Here is a 6,354-nt window from a genome sequence, read left to right as displayed (position 1 = left end):
ACCAGCAAGGTTTTGCTAAAAAGGACCCTGATATAGCTGTCTCTTGTGAGGCTATGCCAGTACCTGGCAAACACAGAAGTGGATGCTCACAGTCAGATATTGGATGGAACACTGGGCCCCCAATGGAGGAGCTAGAGAAAGTACCCAAGGAGCTAAAGGGGTCTGCAACCCTATAGGAGGAACAACAATATGAACTAACCAGTACCCCCCAGAGCTCATGTCTCTAGCTGCATATGTAGCAGAAGATGGCCTAGTCGGCCATCTTTGGGAAGAGAGGCCCCTTGATATTGCAAACTTTATATGCTCCAGTACAGAAGAATGCCAGGGCCAAGAAGTGGGAGTTGGTGGGTAAGGGAGTGGGGCGGGGGAGGGTATGGGGGACTTTTGGGATAGCATTGGAAATGTAAATGAAGAAAATACCTAATTTAAAAAAAAAAGAATTGGGAGGCTGTGAGATTTTGAGAAAGGCACTGTAAAGAGACTGTTTCCTCTGGCACATCAGTGTGCAGAGTAAATAGCACCCTATATGGTTAGCTGGTGTGTCTGTGTTCACAAGAAGAAAACAAGCCCACCACTGAAGATTCAACAGTGGTTTGATATGGACGAGGTCATGAGAATGTCTAAAGGTCACTACCTACAGCTACTGCTGGAATGGTGGTTCACTCCCAAAGCATTAGAACAGAGGCAGGGGTTGGGGCTGATGGTATAGCACCTATGTTAATGTTTTTCTAAACATGTGTGGTTTCCACTTACTATTCTTATGAAGTTAGGAGTAAAAAGAGAAAATGAGTGCTTGGTTTCTATTTACAGGAATCTCGTGGATCTTCCACTCCATTTTCCCACACGGATTTTTGATTAACACAAGAAAGTTCTTTTCCCAATGCCCTTTTACTTATGGGAAGTAATTATCCAAGTCTCAATTAAAGACCCTCCTCTCCTATATACTATGACCCATTTAAAAAAAAAACCCTATATGGTTCTGTTTTTGTTATTGTTGTTATTTTAAATTATATAAAATTATAAGCACATCATTAGTCTTTTTCTTTCTTTTCTTCTCTTTTGCTGTTATTCTTTGTTTTTGTTATTGTTGTTTTTACCGTATCTTCAGCTGGTGGTGGAGGTGTTTTTGAAAAGGACTATTTCCAATCTTAATTTTGCTTTCCTATCAGATTCTGTGTTTTAGCTAAGCTGTAAAGTGAGGAGCCGAGGAACAAAACAGACAACCTCCCCTTCTCCACTTCTCAGTTCTCAGATCTGACCTCAGTTACAAAAGACAGATTAACAAAGCAAATTGCACTGAAAAAAATTTACCATATGTATCTACATTTTTAAAAAATGGTGTGTATGTGCATGTATGCGTGTGTATGGGTATGCATATGTGTGCATGCATGCGCATGTATGTGTGCTAGAACATGTGTTTGTGTGGATGCATTACACACATGTGTGTGAGTGTGTCATCAGGGAGAAATCCAGGAAGAGCAAGCAAATATGAGCTGTGCTTAGAGACCATGTTCACCTGAAGGAAAGAGTGAATTGGGGTAGGGAGGGGCAGAAGGGAGGTAATTTGCAAAGGCAACCATAAAATTACAGTAGATGGAAGAGAGGCTTGTTGCTTGGATATACATCCATATCGTCTGACTATAATCAGTAAGTTTATTACCACTTAGCAATATTGCTTTGTGTCTGAAGCAGATGGTCAGAGCCCCGTCTACTTTATGGGATTCTTGGGAGAGTGCCAAGAAGAGAGTTTTCAGCATCTCCAACTTATCCATGGTCCTCTGGATTCTTAGTGGTTACTCTTGACATGTTTCCATCTCTCCCTTTTGGAGACAGACATTTGCTCTGTATTTCTGCTAGCCTTGAACTCACTGTGTGGTCCAAGCCAGTCCCCGATTTGAAACAATCTTCCCACCTCAAGTCTGCAGAGTGCTGGGATACAGGTGCCACCACCACACCTGCCTTTTTCTCTATCTTTTGCATGGAATTTTGTGTGACTGAATTCTTAAAATTGATTCTTTTCTTTTTGGCGTGTGTGTGTGTGTGTGTGTGTGTGTGTGTGTGTGTGTGTGTGTGTGTGTTGTACACATGTGTATAGTACATGGGTCTCAGTAGCCAGGAGAGGATATTGTATGTCCTACTGCATCACTCTCCATATTATTCCTTTTGGGACAAGGTATTTTACTGAAACTGGAGTCAGGCTGGTGGTAAGCAAGCCCTAGGGATCTTTCTGTCTCCATCCCTATTATGCTGGACTTACGAGCATGCATACAGCCAGGCCAGCCTTTTTACATGGGGTAGGTCTTGAACTCAGGTCCTCATGATTACACAGCACACACCCTTATTCACGAACATCCAGTAGTGTAGCCCCTTAAGTGGGTTTCTTATTCCAAAGAGTTGCACTTGTTATATAAGAAACTCAGTTCAGCTTCCCTATGCAGGTGATTGATTTCTGTGCACATGTAGGAAGTTTCCCAATGTCATGCAGCTTCCAAATACCCACATTGCAAGACAAGTGCCTTCAGTCACTGCACCCGTCTTGGAGGGGGCTCTAAGACTGTCAAGTATCAAACAAAATGGTCAAGTAACCATTGGATCAAACAAGGATGGCAGGAGAGTGAGTTCTGCTTGATAACTAGCAAGCATAGGACACGCGACAAGCAATGCATGAGAGTTTTAGCTAAGGTGATTTCTCAGTGTTCCAGCTTGATTATGGCTGGATAACGACCTTGGTAGGATATTTGAGGATTTGTGCACATAGCAAGGCAAGGATTTTGAGTAAACACTCAAGTCTGAGAAATGAACAGGTGCTTGATTCAATCTACTGAAGCATTGACTCAAATGGGCATTGGGGGATTCCTGGAATAAGCAATGAAGCTAGCCATGTTGTTTGTCTTTCTGGGCAAGAGCTTCCTGGAGATGATCTTGATGAAAACAGTGAAGTGCTAAAGTAATGTAGAATGACCATGCTAGCACAGACAGCGTACATTGTGGATGGAGAGTCTAGACACAGAATCGTGCCTTTGATTGCAATTAGAGCATCGCACATACATAAAATGTAACTGCCCTGGTTGTCTACATCTACAATGGCCCAACTCTTCATAAGAGTAGACTTCACACTTAGAAGCATCAATATTAAAGCCTACCAGTGGACACACCACTGATAATGTTTAAACCATACTTCTTTACTGTAATTTTATGTTGTACACTGTAAATGTGTTTTCTGGCAAATTTTCTGTAATTTTACATTTTGATTGTAAGTATTCCCTATGGCAGGGTTGAAGCAGGACACATGATTTGTCTTGAAGGAGTGTGGGGTCGTGCTGTTTTGTTTTAGCAATCAGAACTGAAAAAAAAAAACAATGTAAGAATTTATTTGATTGAGTTTTGGTTATTAGTTTTTTTAAAAAAAGATTTATCTTTATTTCCTGTGTATAAGATTTTGCATACATATGTGTATGTGCACATATAAACCTGGCATACACAGAGACCAGAAGAGACAGCACATCACCTAGAACTGGACTTATGCAAGGCTGTTAGCTGCCATGTGGTCACTAGGGGCCTAAGGTAGGTCTTCTGCAAGAACAGTACATGCTCTTGGGCTTTTAAGCCATCTCTTCATCCCTGTTGTAGGGTTTTAACAAAGGGGATAGAAGTAGTAGTGTAATATATTGGAGAAACTTCCCTAGGACTATTATTCCAATAAGATCATTGTGGTCAAATAGAAGACACAAAGCGATTACCAAAGAAGTGGATGCTTCAGCCCAAGATCAGGATGAGAGGATTCTTCAGAACCCTGCAGTCGTAGTACAGGCTTGTTTGTAAATATTGATCCTTGAAGTGTGGCCCTTAGGCCACCATCGTTACCATGATCACCATCGTCACCATCTTCATCACCATCACCATCATCACCACCACTACCACCACCACCACTTTCTATCAATTCACAAAAGGTACAAGATATGCATAGATTTTGAAATATCTTTATCAATACAGTAATGTACCAAAGCACTTTCTTCTTAAACACCTACATTCGTGTGGATTGATGAAATATTGTTTTCTGCAAGGGTTGTGTCCTTAGTCACTTGTCCACAGAACTGTGAGAAGTCTTAGATACATACAGTCAAAGACTCCAGGCCTAGCTTCCTCACCAACACTGTGGACAAGGATGGCTCTCGGTAGAGAAGAGCCCTGTGCTCCTCTCTGCCACTAGGACAGATCCTGGAAGAATGACCTCTTCTTCCAAGTATGACTACATTGGAGAAAAACACAGATGGCATTTAAGAAAGTTCATAATTGCCTTCTTTAAATTCAGAGAGTCAACTCTAACCCTTCATGTTAGGGCCACAAATATGTATGCCAAATCTTATACACAGGAAACAAAGATAAATCATTTTAAAAAAACTAATAACCAAAACTCAATCAAATAAATTCTTACATTTTTTTCAGTTCTGATTGCTAAAACAAAACAGCACGACCCCACACTCCTTCAAGACAAATCATGTGCCCTGCTTCAACCCTGCCATAGGGAATATTTACAATCAAAATGTAAAATTACAGAACATTTGCTGACTGTCCCCAGTCTTCCCACAGTATCTATCCTACTCCCTTGCCCAGGGAGAGCCTTGCATGCTCCCTGAGCACTCCTTATTAGCGAGCCTCTCTGGGTCTGTGGATTATAAATGATTTTATCCTTTTTGTTGCAGTTAATATTTACTTCTAAGTGAGTACATGCCGTGATTTGTCTTTCTGGGTCTGGGTTACCTCATTCAGGATGATCTTTTCTAATTCCACTGATATGCTTGCAAATTGCATGATGTCATTGTTTTTGACAGCTGAGTAATACTCCAATGTGTAAATTTTCCACATTTTCTTTCTCCATTCTTTGGTTGAGGGACATCGCAGTTGTTTCCAGTTTCTGGCCATTACAAATAAAAGTTGCTATGACTGTAATTGAGCAAGTGTTTTTGTGGTAGGATCAAGTGTCTTTTAGGGTCTTGAAGATTATCAGTTCCCAATTTTCTGAGGAATCACTATACCGATTTCCAAGTTAGCTGTGCAAGTTTGCACTCCCATCTGCAATAGAGGGGTGCTCCACTTGCTCCGCATCCTTGTCAGCATAAGCTGTCACTGTGTGTTTGATCTTAATCATTTTGACAGGTGTAAGCTGGACTATCAGTGTCACTTTGGTTTGCATTTCCCTGTTGACAAAGAATGTTGAACATTTCTTCAAGAGCTTCTCTACCGTTTGAGCTTTCCTCTGTTGAGACTTCTCTGTTTAGATTTGTACCTCATTTTCAAAGTGGATTATTTGGTTTGTTGATGTCTAGATTCTGGAGTTTTGTATATATTTTAGAAATTAGCCCTCTGTCATATGTAGAGTTGGTGAAAAATCTTCTCCTATTCTGTGGGCTGCGGTTTTACCTTTTTGCTTTGCAGAAGCTTTTGGGCTTGGTGAGGTCTCACTTACTGTCAGTCTTGGTGCCTGTGCTATTGGTGTTCTGCTAAGAAAGTTGTTTCCTGTGCCAATATATTCAAAGCTATTCCCCACTTTCTCTTCTAGAAGGTTCAATGTATCTGGTTTAATATTGCAGTCTCTGATCCATTTAGACTTGAGTTTTATGCAGAGTAATAGGTATGGATACATTTGCATTCATCTACATACTGACATCCAGTTAGACCAGCACTATTTGCTGAAGATGTTTTACTTTTTAAATTGTATAATTTTGGTTTCTTTATTTAAAAAATGAGGTATTCATAGGTGTGCAGATTTACATCTGGATCTTTGACTTGATTCCATTGATCAATCTGACTTTTTTATGCCAAATACTACCTGTTTTTCTATCACTATAGTTCTGTAGTAGAGAGGATGTATCAAGTGGGTAAAGGATGGAGGGAGAGAGTATCAGGAGAGACAATTCAAATGGGGAGGCAATTTGGGGGTGAGATAGCAACCTAGAGCAATGGAAAGCCCCAGGGACCTATAAGGGGACCCTAGATAAGACTCCTGGTAGTGGGAATGCATAGCAGGAACCAGCCATCTCTGATAACCAAGCAAGATTTCCAGTGAAGGGTTTGGGACGCCAACCTAGTCACAAAAGCTTTGACCCATGGGTTGTCTTGCCAGCATGCTGTGCTGGGGTAAAGGTGGCAAAGAAATTGTGCAAGTGGTTAACCAATGAATTGGTCAGCTTGAGACCCACACAATGCCACCACGCGATGGAGCTCACCCCTGGTGCTGCCTGGAGGAACAGAAACCAGAGGCTGGGTGGCCCAGGGACCTAGGTTAGAAGCAAACACAACAGGCAAAAAAAAAAAAAAAAAAAAAAAAGTCAATGAAATTATGCCCAAAGATAT

General features: G+C 41.1%; 1 non-coding gene across 1 annotated transcript; it reads right to left on the bottom strand.

Annotated features, from left to right (window-relative positions):
• Nucleotides 1–4,048: 4,048 nt before the first annotated feature.
• Nucleotides 4,049–4,258, bottom strand: Gm25139. The gene has a single exon (XR_003949069.1). It is a non-coding gene; the product is annotated as a small nucleolar RNA SNORA73 family (small nucleolar RNA).
• Nucleotides 4,259–6,354: the final 2,096 nt, after the last annotated feature.

This window comes from Mus musculus, chromosome 10 (genome assembly GCF_000001635.26).
Source record: "Mus musculus strain C57BL/6J chromosome 10, GRCm38.p6 C57BL/6J".
Taxonomy (NCBI): domain Eukaryota; kingdom Metazoa; phylum Chordata; class Mammalia; order Rodentia; family Muridae; genus Mus; species Mus musculus.
The sequence above is the reverse complement of the archived record's forward strand: the minus strand, read 5'-3'. Positions and strand labels throughout refer to the sequence as shown.